Source organism: Stegodyphus dumicola, chromosome 10 (assembly GCF_044657685.1).
Source record: "Stegodyphus dumicola isolate Sdum_Otavi_A_Nest chromosome 10, ASM4465768v1".
Taxonomy (NCBI): domain Eukaryota; kingdom Metazoa; phylum Arthropoda; class Arachnida; order Araneae; family Eresidae; genus Stegodyphus; species Stegodyphus dumicola.
Window position 1 is genome coordinate 71,186,981 of NC_140777.1, and position 17,686 is coordinate 71,204,666.

General features: G+C 31.7%; 1 protein-coding gene across 2 annotated transcripts in view; it reads right to left on the bottom strand.

The window, feature by feature from the left end:
* LOC118185279 (protein O-mannosyl-transferase Tmtc3-like) overlaps window positions 1-8,567 on the bottom strand; it is a 114,090-nt gene extending 105,523 nt beyond the window's left edge. For both annotated transcript variants that reach the window (XM_035355124.2, XM_035355122.2), the window contains exon 1: window positions 8,430-8,567. The gene's annotated coding sequence lies outside the window, so the exon portion shown is untranslated. The remainder of the gene's footprint in view (window positions 1-8,429) is intronic.
* Window positions 8,568-17,686: the final 9,119 nt, after the last annotated feature.

Consider the following 17,686-nt stretch of genomic DNA (forward strand, 5'->3'; position numbering starts at 1 on the left):
CTCGTAAATTTATGCAATTTGAGCTGTGTTCAAAAGCGGTGGTGGTAGTACTAAAGGTTTTCAATTTTTGTTTAGATGGTATGCATTAGTCAAAAGGTTGAGAACTGCTGGCCTTGAGCGTTATCTGCATGAAGTGGAGGATGCCTTCGTGGAGGTCTTTCTAAGGGCAACTGGCTCATTTACAGGCTACACACGGGGAAAACCACGAAAACGCCTCTTTTAACTATGAAAAGTTGGGGTTTGTTTCCTATTTATTTCAATGTCAACTTCGGTTTAGTTTGAAACAATAAGCATCTAATATTATTTATTCTCTTAGTAAGCCTTTCCCATGTAAAGTTCGAAAACGCCTCTTTTAACTACGAAAAGTTGGGACTTGTTTCCTTTTTATTTCAATGTCAACTTTGGTTTAGTTTGAAAGAATAAGCATCTAATATTATTTATTCTCTTAGTAAAGCCTTTCCCATGTAAAGTTCAAAGACAAAAATGTTTGTCTCGAGTTAATTTTTACATCATTTTATATCATGGATTTACTACAGATACCAAGATGTAATGCAGAAGCAATCAATTATTTCTAGATATGTGAAAATCAAAAGTGTTCCAATTTTCATGCAATAAATACATGATAGATGGTATGCAAGAAAATGTAGTTCAATACAATTATCCTAATCTGCAAATGCCTGTAATTCACACTCCCTTTTGGATGAACGAAAACGTATTACATTTCTATTGTATTTTGAACAAGGAAACAACTTTATTTTATTACTGAAGTAACATTAAAAATTTTTGTTTCAAATATATAATTACTTTTGGGTTGTATTTTCCATTACTATTTTAATTCATTTTGCATTTATGTGGCTAACACGGTCAAAGAGTTTATTTATCCACAGCTTTTCAGATGTCATGTTTAAATTTAATGCACATTATATTTGGCTTATTTCATGCAATGAAAAATCTTGTTTATATCAACAATATATAATGGCAGATCTTTAAAAACAGCATTTTTAGAAATTTTCTTGACATTAAAGATGGAAAGCATGCTAACAAAGAGATAAAAAAGAGAGATCTTTTATGACTTTGTTAGCACGCTTTCCATTTTAAAGATAAGAGAGATCTTCTTTTTTAATAAATCAAATTTCAGTTTTAGTACTTTTTATAAGCTGCTAGCAGTAGTATTAATGTAACTGCCCATACATGAAAAGTATTGGGACAACTAGCATAGGGATCAAATTTATATTATCTTTTTATCCATGCTTCACTTCCGATTTAAAAAGTCCCCAATGAGTATTGGTAGCTTTGTGATTTGGTAAAAAATGTTTGTTTGGCTAACTTTACACATCATAGGTATAAAAATAATATTAAAAATAAGTATTTTACAAGAAACAATAAATGTTATGAGAAAGAGCACAACTGGATATAAAATATTTACATTTTTTTAAGGGTGGATATAGTTCAGCAAAATTACTGTTAAACATAAAGCTTGTAAATCCATTTGGACTCAAATAGGCGTATGTTACACACATGCATGAATTGGCTGTTGCCATGCATCTACTCAAAATTACGACAAGAACAAAATGAATTGGTTTTTGTTGTGCTCAAAAACATTGCAAAAAAAAACAGAACAATTTTATCGAATGTTTAAACTGAAGATGCAGCTAATCAGAAAGTAGATTTTTTTTTCTTTGGTACTCTTCTGTTACCAGGACCAGATTCAGAAATGTATGTATGCATGCGTGTATGTATGGATGTACACACACATATGTGCGTGTATGCAAACACATGCCTACCTATATCCATATATATATTATACATACAAGAAAACATACATCCATACATTTCTTTATCCGGTCTTTATTTTATTGCTAAGAGCACTTAACATAAAATACTTTACCATGTTTTTACAAAAGTGTTCTTTACTTCCTATAAAAATTTCCCCATTGTTTATTTTTTTGGCTCCTGCTACATTTCTTTCCTTTTGCATTGGCATTATTTCTTTGTATTTAAATGTAATAAAAAATATTAATTTTACAATCAATAATCCTGATTAAATAACTGCTGACAAACTGTCAAAATGAGAAGGGAAAAGTGGTTTAACCTTTTGAGGCCGGGGCTTTGGTAGCAGTAAAAGCTACCAAAGGACGGGGAATCTTGAACCGAATGCTTTCCCCCCTTTAAGAAATTACCTCCTATTTGCAACAAAGATTCTTGTGTGCAGTCTAATGGATTCTCAGAGGGGTGCATCTATGCCGCAAAAGGAAGATCTTTGAAACAGATAAGTGGTTAAAACCCTAGGGACGTCAGATTTGACATTTCACCCCACTTTTCAGCCTGGAAAATGGGGGGAAAAGACATGGCCAGTGGACAACCCCCTCTTTTCAAAGAGAGGACTCTATGGCCACTATAATGGCCATCCCGTCTTCAAAAGGTTAAGAGTAAAAAGTGAGTTCTTATTTATGTGTTGGACTTCGGTTAGGAAGTATGTTGCTTATTTTGTGCTTTACACCACAAAATGCCTGCTGGTGGTACGATTAACCTGAAGTTTCTGTACACTTTGGAACAAATGGGAAAGCAAACATTGATTGACTAATATGCTAGCGAAGATTTAAGTGGCTTCTTCACCTCTCAATAAATTACGCAGCGAGATTTAAGGATTTTGAAATCGGATCTCATATCAACACAATGGAAGGTATGTGGTGAGTAATAAAAAGAGATTTTCAAAAGAAATGCCACCAACAGTTCAGAGGATATTTTTTATTTTTATTTTTGTGAATTTATGTAGCAACGGCAGTATACAGATTCTAGTTCAGATAATTTTAAACAGTTTTTGGATGCTATTAACGAATTCTATGTGCGATACACCGACGACACAGAAATTTCTAAATAAGGTAAGTTGATATTTCCTTTTTGTACTGTGCAGACTAGATAACAAGTATTTCCACTTTTATGTTATTTTCTTGTTTTATTTTGATTTAAAGTGCAGTTTATTAATATTATAATTTTGAGCATGTGTGTTTTAATTATGTTTTGGACGGTATTTTATTTGGAAGGGTATTGCACATAAACACGAATGACGTCAAAAAAATTTTCAGTTTTCGCCAAAGGATACACTGAAATATACTTTTCCTCAAAATAAAAGCTGATATTCCACACCAACAGATGGTTTTTTTTTTTTTTAAATCAACACTAAAATTTTCAGTTTGATAAAAATTCTGATACAGTAACAGCAGTTATTTCATATTTATCAATGAAAAAATTTGCACTTTCTTTCACACAAGGTCAAATATGCAGATACTTTATTTTTCAAAGTAGATGCATCTCATCCTGAAGGGAGTATAAAACTCTGATTTTGCTTACCTAAATACCTCTCTGCCTCTAATTAGTTGCTATATTTAAGTTAAAAATTTTGTTCCAAATTAGTTGCTACATTTCAAGTAGATGGAGTCAACGTCCGATGCACTTTAGTAGATAGACACCAGTAAAATTATACAATGAATATAACGCTGTATACTAAATTTTCATTCTCAGTTTTAACCTTCCACAAATGTAGCACTTATTTTGGGACAAAGTTTTCAAAGCAAAGGTTAGAGTGTATTCAAGGGTACACCTTGGATTATTGTGAAGCTGTTGTTTCATGTATCACCAAGTATTTGTTTCATTTATTTCCAAGTTGTTTTTTCTTTTATGGTAACCTGAGTAGTTAAATGTTATAGAAACCCTATTATGATGCAATTGATTGCGTGATTGCGGTGAATTAGAATGATGGGAAAAGATTTGTATATGCCTGTGTGCGTTGGATGTTGGTTAGGAAGTATGTTGCTTAAATTGTGGTTTATGGTAAAATTGCTGAATGTGGCGTGATTAATTTGAATTTATACACTGTTTGGAATGAAATGGAAAAAAATATTAATTGACTGGTGTGTAAATGAAGGTTTACTTAGTAGCCATTATAAGTATGCTGCTTACGCGAAAGAAATGCATATTGTTGAATGTCAGAGGATACCGGCACTACAGAGGATATTTTTTATTCTTGTTTTTATGAATTTATGGGGTGACACCAGTATACAGATTCTAGTTCAGATAATTTTAGGAAGTTTTTGGATGCTGTTAAGGAATTTTGTTTGAATGAAGATGGAAATTTCTAAATAACGTAAGTGGATATTTCCTTTGTGTAGTGCTAAGATGAATTTCTTTTTTTATGTTATTTTATTGTTTGATTTAAAATGTAGTTTATTGAGATTATATATTTTTTGTTTGGCTCTAGTGTAGAACTGGCTGCTCTTTTGACTTCTTTAGTAAAAATAGATCGATGTGTACATGGACAAAGTCAAGGGAGGGCCTCAATGCCAAGTTTGTGCAATTCTCTGATGTTTTTTTTAAGTGAAAATAGGTTGATGTGGACATGGATACCGAGTTTGTGCAATTCTTTGACTTGTTATTTTGGCTTTGTGTACCGGCGATTTTTGGAGGTCAAAGAATTGCACAAACTCAGTGTCCATGTACCGCCAAAAATTGCGTAAATATTTTTTTACCAAATTTATAGGGTTTGCATGCTCTTAAGCCATGCTCCATTTTTAACGACTCTACTGCCAGTATATCAGAAAGATCTTCTTTATGTGCTTAAGGCAAAGCCTTAAAGGCTTTCTGCCAAAGGGAAAGATGCCTTCGAGGAGGATTTTTCTCAGGGAAACTGGCTCATATATACAAGACAGACCATTGAATTCACAATTCATTAACTAGAAGACAGTTTTGTGTGGTTACTGATGAAAGAATCCTTACAAAATGAGTACATTAAGGGTGCGCAAACTGTGGATTTTTTAAACTAATATGGTACTGATTTAAGGAGGGAATAAAAAAGGGATTTTCAAAAGAAATGCCACCAACAGTCCAGAGGATATTTTTTATTTTTATTTTTTTGAATTTATGTGGCAAAAGTAAACACTGTTGATTGATAATGTAGCACCCTGAAATTTCTGAAAAATGTTCGGTAAAAGTATATTTGACGGAGCCCCCTTGGCAAACTTGGCAATTTTTGGCGGCACATGGGCACAGAGCTTATGCAATTCTTTGATTTGTTATTTTACCTTTGTTTAGCGACGATTTTTGTGCCAAAAATCACCGCTAAACAAAGACAAAATAACAAGTCAAAGAAATGCACAAACTCGGTATCCATGTATACATTGACATATTTTCACTTAAAAATACATCACAGAATTGCACAAATTCGGCACTGCGCACAAAAAATATATAATCTCAATAAACTGCATTTTAAATCAAACAATGAAATAACATAAAAAAGCACTACTCACTACACAAAGGAAATAGCTACCTACCTTATTTAGAAATTTCGGCTAATCTTTAGAATATGGTAACAGGCAACATTTTGGTAAGGCGATAAAGGTTACTAGCTAGGACTTTAGCAATAATCTGAGAAGTACCCAGTTTTGTCTCAGAGAAATGAGAGATCATGAGACATGTAATGTGACATTTTCCGGAAAATTACGACCGTGATTTTAGCTAATAAGCACTCAGAAACAATTTCGCTGCTAAAGTGCAGAATCGCTTACTTATTTCTTTGGCACTTTTTACAAGAGTAAGAAGAATTGGATCTTTGTCAATTTTCTTTGACTTTTTAAGTGAAAATAGGTCGATGTGTACATGGATAAAGTTAAGAGTGTCCGTAATGCCATGTTAAGAGTGTGTGCAATTCTGGGATGTTTTTTTAAGTGAAAATAAGTTGACGTGTACATGAATACTGTGTATGTGCAATTCTTAAAAACGCGGAAGCAGTGGACGATTCTGCACTTTCTCCCAATTTCGCATCTACTCTTCGTCATGATTAAGCACTTTTGTTCCATAAAAGTTCTAGCATAAGCGTAATTCGGCTAGCAGATTCTTAGAAAAAAATGTTGAGTAAAAAAAAAAAAGCCTTTACTTCGTGAAAACAAAATGGCGTCCAAAAAAAAACTAGCAGGTTGCTGTAGCAAGATTGGTCGCCAAATTTTCGCCAAAAAATCGCTAAGTTACCATAATTCAAAGATTAACCGAAATTTCTGTGAAATGCACAAACTCGGTATCCATGTGCACTACGACCTATTTTCACTTTAAAAAACATCACAGAATTGCACAATCTTTTGTGTTGTGGCATTGCACACAAAAAATATGTAATCTCAATAAACTGTGTTTTAAATCAGACAATGAAATAACATAAAAAAGCACTACGCACTCCACAAAGGAAATAGCCAGCTACCTTATTAAGAAATTTCTCTGTTCTCAGTCTGTGGCATACGAAATTCCTAAACGGCATCCAAAAACTTTTCTCAAACCATATTCCCTTTCTAATGGAACGCTTTATATGGTGACCATTTGAACCTATCTTGTGAGAAAGCCATCTGAACAATTTTTACGTTCGACCATATGCACTTCCTTTGTACAAACAGGACACTTATAATTGCTACTAAGTAAACCTTCATTTACACACCAGTAAATTAATGCTTTCCCCCCTTCATTCCAAATCCTATACAAATGTCAAATTAATCTTAGTACATTCAGCCGTTTTATAGTGTAAACTACAAAATAAGCAACTTCCTAACCAACACACAAACAAGCCCTTACAAATCTTTTACGTCATAATAGGGTTTTCATAACATTCAACTACTCAGGTTACCATAAATGAAACAACAACTTGGCGATAATCCAATAGGCACCCTTTACTCAGGTTCCCATAAATGAAACAACAACTTGGCGAGGGCATCATCAAATATAGGCTAGTCAAATGTTCAAATGAAATCATGAAATTATTTATTCATGAAATGTGTAAAAAAAAATAGCATAAGGATAAACATGTTAGCAAATGACTAGGTATTACTTTGCTGAGGTGGAAGGCATAAAATAAATTGAATATATGACTCTTAAATTTCCTTATGAAAAAATAATTTTAACTTTCCATAAAAATTTTCTTATGTATACTTTTAGAATTATAAAATGTTAAGTGAAATCTACAGCTCAAAATATTATAGCTTATGACACAGCACAAACATTATTTGTGGATTAATAGGAATACGATATAATCAAAGAAAAATTTAAAGGTACACTTCTGTTATTGGGACTGGGTTCAGAAATGTATGTTTGCATGCATGTATGTATGTATGTGTTAATGCATGCATATATAAATATATGTACGATGCACATACATATATACACACATGCTTATATTCATATATTTCTTATTCTGGTCCCAATAACAGAAGAATACCAATTTAGTTATTAACACATTGATCAATAGGAGTTTTTCGCAACTGAATAACATACACTACCATATGAAAATGTAGTAACCTTTATAACACTACATAATAAAAAATTAATGATAACCATATTTGGCTAATTTATTATATAATGTATATATGTAATGATATAGTAATGAACAAGTAATAAATTATGAATTAATCTCTGAAAATGAAAAAAATTATTGGTACTTTTCTGTTACTGGGACTGGATTCAGAAATTAATGTATGTATGCATGTTGTAAAGGTATACACACAAAAGCATATATGCACACGTACATACACTGCATGTTAATACATACAACATATATTTCTGAATCCACTTCTGATAACAAAAAGTACCAAACTGTTTACATACAGCGGCCATTTCTTGCAGAACATCTGAGAAACTGCCGGTAACCTTTTACAAAATACAATATCTTATATTTCCAAACAAATGCTCAGTGTTCTTTCTAATTTTAGAGAAATGCTCTAAATATTTCGAGAAAATCTGTCACTAGGTTGCTTTCGTTAAAGATCAAGAATCTAAAGCTCTAAATTTCAGGTCAGTAGATTTCTTTTTGTACAGTTTAACTCAAAAACTGAATTCAAGGTGCAGCATGTAACATGCAAAAGCTCATACAAATGTGCTCATTTTAATAACCTATTTCACACTAAGTCTTAATTTTAAACTATTCTATATATATATATATATACGCAAAACTGAAATGATTTTTAATTTTTTCTTTATATATATATTGTGTGTGCGTGTGCTTTTTTATGATATATACATATAATATATACATGTATATAAGAACACATAGTAATACACAGCCGAATTTATAACAACCAACCTCGGTATGTGATAGTTATTTAATGCCCTAAAGATCGACATTTGCAGAAACGACACCAAATATTCATGCAAATAACCAATAAATTATACATCTCGATATTTTACTGAATGTCATATGGTACAGTCTGGAAAGCCATACATCATACACTATAACTAGACACACCATATATATATTATCCTTACTTGTGGGAAATAAAATCTAAAGTTTTATTTCCTAATGCAAAAAGGTATATGTGTATTAAATACGAAAACGATCGAAATTAATATGCAATTTAAATCTCATGCATTTAATTTCATAAAATGAAAAAACTAAAACTTACATCGCTGCTATAAGATTAACTATTTGCATTTAACAGTGAAATTTGCATTCACCTAAGGCACTATAAAATTTTTTATTTAATCAAATTAAATTCAGAAACAGTCAAACAACCGGAAACCGTTTAACACATCTATTAAAGAAGTTACGATAAGAATTACGCAGTCTTGTTCTATATCGATATACTTGTTAGTTCCAGTTTCGTTCTGCGAAACAAATATTGCGGTTTGCTTCTTCACTGAACTGTGACTCAAAAAGGACAACGGAGATCATCATTCGTTAAGCGGTGTTCGACCTGAAGGCCTTTACCACTACATGTTTATCAATCCCCTAAGGACCTGTAAAAGTTCGTTAAATTCCATAAAAGTGAAAAAATCCTGTGCACTTGTAATAAAAGTACAAAGTCTTCAGTAGTGAAGAAGTTGATTAGGCGTGGCGCCATATATTTAGTACAGATGAAGTCTTCGTTGGATAAGCAATAATAGCAACTAAGAACTTTGACATATCTTTTACACATTATCGTAGATTTGACACATTATCGTACAGTAAAAATAGAAACTAACATATACAAGGTGCCAGAAATTTTTGTGTTTTCGTCTAAGGCGAAAGTACCTATATCTTAAATCAAAAATGACAACAAAAATATTCAGTATGAGAACACGGATTAAACAATCAAGCTGTTCTCCAAATTTTAAATGCTAAAGTAATCAGATCTACACTACTTAATTATGATTTCGAAAATCATATGTGTATTGCTTTCTTAATATTAATAAGACGCAATATTTAAAAAACGTGCAAATTCACTTAATTGAAATTCTTCTTGCCAAATTTTGAAGACAACAGCAGCTGTAAATATTTTAGGGGTGTAAGGAGAGTGTTCAAAGTAAGTGGGACTTCACTTATCCGAATCAATTGGAACCGGACCACATTCGGATAATTGAATTTTTTTCCCGAAGAAAGGAACTACTATATGTACCGTATGTTGAAAATGGGAGGAAAAAACTATTTTGAAAGAAAAAGAGGTTTTAATTATTTAAAATGAATGTACAATTTTACGTTCATGTTATAAAGCGTACTGTACAGTACTTACAAGTGCTGAAAATCATTGGTTGCTGAACATCTCGGTCAAAGTAAGCTGTTTGACTGTCTTCATCCGTTTTCGTGCTGCCAAATTGCGCATTGGCTTGACAATGAGAAGTTGCATGCGGTCACACTCGCGCTGACGATCCATCCACTTCAACACAGTTTCAAAGCCTACAAACGCTTCACTAGATGATGGTCCCGTGTCTGCTTCAACTTCGACATTAAATTCATCTTTTTCTTCAACACTTTCTTCTCTCACACTTTCATTAAATTCATCATCATTTAGAATTTGAAACCCAGGGTCTGAGGAATCACCCATCATTTGCTCCTTTTAATATCTGGAATCGTTGATTGTCCAAAACCGTTCATCTCAGCCACCTGTTGACGCGTAACTCCTTTATTTGACTGCTCTATAATTTTTAGTTTATCCGCTAGCGATAATACAACGCGTTTTCTTTTAGAAGCCATTGTGAATGACGAAACGCACTCGCAAACATAACAACGGACCTACGCGAAATAGTACCGTCACAATACTGCAGCAGATCAACGACACCCTGACTGACTAGTAATCAAAACGAACAGCAACAAGTGGGTCGGGCCTGCCACCTGGCGACGGACGACAATACTGTAGCCAATAATAGACATGCACTATCAGACGGTGACTAATCTTCCCAATAATGTTCGCTAGCTTCGCGGAGGAAAGAATAATAGCTCACGTAGACAGAATCATTATTTTGCAAATCGCAGTAAGTTTCCGTCTTAATTTTTTGCTTAAAATCTGAAAGCGATTCGGACAGTCGAAGTTCGGATAATTGGAAATGTACTGCATAAAAAATGTTTGGCCGAAGCGTGACTGGGAAACATAAATAGCACATACCGCAGATTTATTATTTCGATGCCAGTATTCTGCAACTATGTATTTATTATCATGGATTCCGTGTACTTATTAGCTGCAACATTCAACTTATATGCACTATTTCTCTAGCATACTTAAATATGTTTTGTTCATGCTCCTTACTTAGACAAGTAGCTGTATTAATTTTTCAAATGTACTTGAGGCAACTTTATGATACAATTTGCATATTCTTAATATTATATACAAATATACGCACATGTGTACCTTTGTGCATTTGTTCTATTTGCGTAAATTTGTGCATATGTGTAACTTGGTGTACCTGCTTGCTTAATATACCTACAGTCTATTAGTTAGTTTCTCATTTTAACTGTTACTATATCTGCTGCCCGCCCTTTTAAGTTTCTCTCTTCTCACTTCTACACGCATTGTAGCGAGTTCTAGGCTTCATGCAAATAATTTATAACATATTGTTCTCATCATAAAAAGAAGGGGGGAAATATAAAACAAACAGATGAAGCACTGAGTCTGTTAGAGTTCATTTCCGTTACCTAGACACTATAGTTTTTATGAAGTTTTTCTGTTTCGATGCAAGGGAAAGTTCCAGTGTACGGGAAACAGTTTTGTTGTTATCTCTTTGGGCCGGAGCTGGCCTTTCTGAGCAGGTTGCTCTCAAGTTAGATAGCGGCTCAGTTACTGGATCTCTCCGCAGAGAGATATGAATTCTCTTGGCAGAGTAAACCCAAACTGCTCTAGAGAGAGCTGAAAGCACACTAGAGAAGGTCTCTCTTTCTCTCCACTACGCAACCAATTCATTAACTAACTCATTTTCTGGAACTGCGTTCAATATTTTTGTTCAAGTTGTCCTGGGCGTGTCAGGATGACTTCCTGATTTCTCATTTGTCCGAAATATTTCAAAGCCTCTCTCGATTGGTGAGATACCTTGATTGAAAGCGGCTATAATGATGGCAGACCTGGGAAATCTCGGTCAGAATTTTTCGATTCCGATTTGGGACTCAAACCGGGTGATTTGTGAAAATGCATAACAAAACACTTATAAATGGACGTAAGGAACAGAAACAAGTGTAAAGAAAACAAAGACTTGATAATGGTACGTGACTGCTCCTCGAGATCTCCAAGTGATCATTAGGAAATAACCTCTTTCCAAGAATTTCGGGGTGGTCGTCAGAAGAAAGCTGAAAACGTTGCTGCACCTATCTTTTTGTAATTAAAGAATAATTTGGAAGCGTAGCTTGCATGTTTTTTGCTTTTGTTTGCATGAAATTCTCTTCTTAGCTTACTGCATTCTATTTTCATCATTACCAATCTCTTAAAACTAGCTCAAATACACAATACCCCTCTGTCGGGGCCTGCTCCTGATCAGAGTATTTCTTCTATTCGTTTAGCTTCTGATAAATAACAAATGTTTAGGAGTACTAAAAACTTTGAAATGAATCATCTCTTCTCAGCGCAGCTTCGTCCTTGTTTTAATCAGCGTTTTCACTCTTTTCCTCACCGCACTACACCCGCGGATGCTAAACGATGGTCCATGAAAAATTGGGGCTTTGTTTATATTTTTATAAAGATTCAGTTTAAAAAATGACTAGTAACAAAACGTGTTATGGAATTTGAATTATACTTTTTTTTTATTTTAGCTACTAGTTTTAGCGAAATGCTCCCGAAATGGAATTCCTTTTCCATCTGAATTACAAACCTATACTATTGTAGTCACTAATAACATATTTTTTCCCCGTGCCCAAAGACAGCTTGATTAATTTTTATGAGAACCATATGCATTCTGGTTTATATTCTCATCAATGGATATTTCCGTTTATGAACGGCATTCAGCACATCTGAACTTAAAATTCCATTTTGAGATAAAATGTTTCTTACTAAGACAATTTAAGCACAATTTATTGTTTTTAACTATTTCATATCTTTGATTTGCATTTAATTTTGAAAGTGAGTCATACTTATATAGAGAATAATTATTATGTTTATAAAAATTTTAAATTTGCTGCATAACACTTCAGTTTGTGATATTTCGTTGCGTTGCCGGTTTGTTCTTGCTTTTCGGGAACTTCCTTTTCAGTAATATGGAAATGTAAATAGAGACGTAAATAAGTGACTATATAGTTAAGTGTACTTTATGAAGATTAAAAATAGCCATCGTGATTGTTAGTTGCTAAATGCACATGCAAGGTTTTATACTTCTCATGCAATTTTTCAATGTGAACGAAATATATGTATCAGTAAGATGTTTATAGGCTTTAGTTGCACTCATAATATTTAAAACTGTATATAGTCAATATAGTTTAGTAGCCATATAAGAGGACAGTAGACCATTTTTTAAAAATTTTTCTTCAATTATTAATATAGAATAAATAAATTTTGCAAACATGTGGTTAATAGCATCGCCATATTATTTATAAAAAAATAAAATTTTAATTTTTTTTTTAATTTTAGTTTTTTAAATTAAATTTTTAACAGGTATTTTAAAATGTTCCCTCCGTTCCATTTTTTATTTTTTTTTCAATTGGTTTAACTTGACAATCACATAAAAGTATATTTAAAATAATTCTATTCATTCATAAAAAATTTGTTAATAACTTTTAAAAAGAAAAAAAGTATTTTCTGGCACTTATCTTGTATTTATGTTTTTTGTGGACGGCATTTAGAACATGCCGTCCACAAAACCTACCATTAATTATTATATATTTCATCCTCTGCTTGCCTGAAATTGCTATTTATGAAATATTTCTGAGTTATTTTATTAACTTACTTAAGTAAAAATGATTGTACTAGTGTGTAAAATGAATATTTTGTTGAAATTATCGTTATGATTTTTAGTATTTCATGCGTAATTTATGTCTGTTTTCAGTTTTAAAGATATATCTGACCAAAAGATAGATTAAGTACATGATAGTTCTGTTTTCTGTCCTAGATGCCGTAAGGAGTGAAAAATCGTAAATTTTATTTTTTGCTATTAATATGTTTCAATGTATTTTCTGTGATCCGTGTTTGCATCTAATCAGACTTTTTTATTTACGAATTATACTCAAAATAGTTTTAAACATTTTATTGAACTAGTATTAAGGTGATAACTGTATTAAAAAATAAAGTAGGTGCCGGCCCATTCATAGAAACACCCCGGCAAATAGAAGGCGACCGGTTTTCTTCTTTGGGCAGATAGCACATATTTTCTTCTAATAGTTACTTAACATTTCATAATTATAACGTCTATTTTAAGATAGGTGCAGTACAAAAAATAATATTATATTTACATGTACAAAACTGTAAAATTATAAAATTTGACAATTTTTAGGAATGTTTTGTTTAAGTGACTCACCGATAGCAATCTTACCCTAAAGCTAAACTAAACTGAAATAGGTCCATAAGTAGTTTTTGCAACACCAGACATCTATGTTTTTTATAGGCATAGTGTAGTTTTATTTTTTTCTACCATCAAGCATGTATAAATTTACTGTTACAAAACCTCTTTGTATCTTTTGTAAGTAGCATGATAATGGGGGTTCTGCGACAGGTGGATCAGTGGATCAGGGGGCTTGGTCAATGACATCACAGAGGGCGGGGCCAAAGGCAACGTCATCACACTAGGAGGCGTGGTCACGAGTGGAGTTGAGTTGTTGGTAGACTGCTGATTGAGTTGTAGACCTCCTGCTTTTCATTCAAAGTTAGTTTTTTTTTAAATTGGCAACAGGAAATATTTTCTGCATCTTAATTTTGATGAAATGGCGATGCTGCCCTCTCTTGACGAAAAAGTCAATTATATGTTTTAGATATATATTTTTTAAGTCTGGTGTTAAAATTATTCAATGCGCGACTCTGAAAACAATGTAAAAGAAACAAATATAAAAAAGACTTTCCTTTAATGATAGTTCATCATGTCATGAAAATGAAACTACAAGATAATTTGTTTTTGTTACTCAATTTTATTCTGATACTTTTATCCTTTCTAGTTTTCCATGAAACTTTAACTTATTTCTTAGGTTTTCTGTTCATAATAACATATTCATTTACTGTCATATTTTTTTAATACTTAACGTTTCTAATTTGTAATATTTTATTTAATTTCCACATACTATTTTTTTCCCCACCTTTCATAAATTTCAGCATACCCTGATTTTTAACTTATATGTTATATTTCACAAACGTTCCCGCACGTGCTGTTTATTTGTTACATTACTTAATTTTAGATGCAATTTCACACTTTTTTTAACGTTATAATGTTCAATATATTCTGAATTTTAACTTCATTTACTTTTTTTAAACCATTCTAGTATTCTATACACACTTTAACTTAGTGGTATGAAATTGTATTTAAAAAGAAACGTTTATTTTTCATGATCTTAGTTCTTTTACTAAATTTCCTACAGAATTTCTAATTTCTTTCACATGTTCAACAATATTTTCCTTATATTACCGAATATTTTTTTAAAAACTTAAGTCTATAACTGTTAATTGCTTTTTTTACGTTCACGATTTCCCTTCTGTGTTTATATTTCTTAATTCTAGTTTAACTTATTTATTATAATGTTTTTATTTCTGTCTCATCACTCGTAATTCCAACATTTTATCCCTTTTTATTCATTTTAACGATATGGATTGTTTTCATTTACTCCATATTCAAATATTTCCTTACAATTTTTATAATACTTGTTTTATTCCTCGATCATAATAGATCATCTACAGGTTTTACTCAGAAATTTCCATTCACAACTTTACAGTTTAATACCATTTATATCTAAATGTATTTCTTTCTCATATAGTTTTATGGTCTTGAAAGTTTCTAACATCATATTTAGTTTTAAATCCCGATTACCTTTAAGTGTGTTGATAATTTTCATTTCTAATTTTACAACCACGTTCAGTGTTTCATCCACACATACCAAAATATTTCTTACATTTTCTGATATTTAGTCTATGTCATATTTCAGTACTACAAATGAATTTACACTGCTCACACTATTATTTTTTCATATTTTAGAGACACTAACTATACTAATTTTACTATTTTTCCTGCACTAATTGCATCTATGTCAGCACTCATGATAAACTAGCAATTGTTTTGCATCACATGCATAAAGAAATTCTTAAAACCAACTTTTTCAATATCGTACTCAAATTACTGTTTTCCAGATAGGAATTACCAGTATTCTTTGGTTTTACTCTGTTACATCTTTTTAAATTTTAACTTCTTACTTTTAATTCTAACATACATCTTTTAAACAGTTTTTTCTTTTAATGATAGCCTTACTTATTTGTTCAAATTAATTCTTTCATTCACCTTCTTTACTACCTTTCAGTACCTTCATAATTCACTATGCAAACGCAATGTCTTTCACTGACATTCTGTTTAATAATACCACAAGTTTACTTAATTGACAAAAAGCGAATTATTTCTCATTTCAAAATAGAACTACTATAATTTTGCACAAACATTTCCTTTATCCATTCAAGCCACCCCTTAACCTGTAACTGACGTAGCGATAGGAAAGGAGATTCTTATCATATGCTCTTTCGACATTTGAGGTTTCTAGAACTTCTTTGACAGGTATATCAATACCATCAGAAAATATACTTAACACTTTTACCCTGTTTAAAGGCAACATACTGTTATAAGAATGGTTTTAGTTAAATTTATAACACAAATAAACGCATTTTGTGCTAAATAGGCATAAACATTTAGATTCAGAATATTTCTTTTTAATCCGATGTAAGACTTGAATTTCATTCATGATACGGATTGTCTCTTGATTTCCTTTTTCTTTACCTTTCACTAATAGAAAATTTTTATTTTACAAGTTCAGCTTTTAATGAAATAGAAATAAAAACTACGATACACCTGCTGTTTTTAAGAAAAGGAACTTTGATATATTTCTGGAAATGTAAATGCTTTTAGAGTTTTTTTCTTTCAATAATGTGGATTTTCATTACTTTACTAATTTCAATAATTCTCTTATTAGCTAATATGAATGAAAGAAGATTGTCAAAAATGTGACGCAGTATAATTCTTACGAACATACGTACCTTTACCAGCATACAGATATTACCGATTGAAATGAAGAAAGATACAGATATTTTACTCGAATCTACATTAAATTAAAAAAAAATATTTAAACACATTCCAAAGAATAAACGAAAACTCAATAGATATTGTCATGTTTGTATATATGAGATAAAAGTTTTATGAATGGTATTTAAAGTAATGCTTAGAACTTCATAAAAGCGAACAATCACTATGTTAATACACATATCATCAGTTATTTACATTAATCAATGTAATATTAATCATTACATGTACTATATGCATATATATTTAAAGTTTAATTGTCTTACAATTGAATAATTAACTATTGAGAGAAAGAGGTTCATATCTTACACTATTTAATTCACATGGAACAAAGTTTTCCATCAACCACATTGAACCGCGTTTATTAAATTCGCCAAAGCTCTTTTATTTCTGCATTTTCACACTCACGACACATTTTAAATGTAACTATTGATTACTATTTCAAACACCGATATCATAACTCAGTGTAAAACTACATCATAACTCATTTTTTCCCTACTAACTACAATTTCATATATTCAAGAAGTACATCTAAGACATGATCATTTTCTATGTTCTAGCAAATCGATTCAATTGCGAACATACTATTAAGACTTGCGATTTTAGAAGACTTGCATGTATTAACGATGTCAACGTTCTTCGTTTTTATAAGATTCACATCAAATCATGTCGCATTCGAATGTGGTGTAAGAGATCACTTTTTCTTTTAAACACTTGTAAACAATGGATGCAATTTATAAGAAGAGAAGTATCATGCTGTTTCAAAACATCATCATCAGCATATTTCTGTTTCTTTTGACACCGGCAACATTAAAAAAAGAAGTTTCCTGAGATATTCTTCAAATTCTGTTTTACTTGAAAAAATGTCCGAACATTCAATACGATGTAAAAGATTCATATTGTTTTAAATTCTTATGCTCACTAAATATTTTTTATCACGATTTACTCTTAAAAGTAACTTTATAAGTTTTCATATCCTTTTTACATGAAAAGAACTTGTGATTATTCACTACAAAATTCTAAGACGAGAAGCTTCGCGACTTTTCAAACTACAAACTTAAATTTCTTAGGACATACACTACATCTGATGTTTCTTTCATGAGATTTGAAATATCTCTTCAGATTACTCGTATTCAAGAAACCTCGCAAATATATCACATAATTTCAGCAAATAATCGCTTCATAAACTCTTAAATTTTCAACACGAGTGAATCACTTGAAGCATATACTG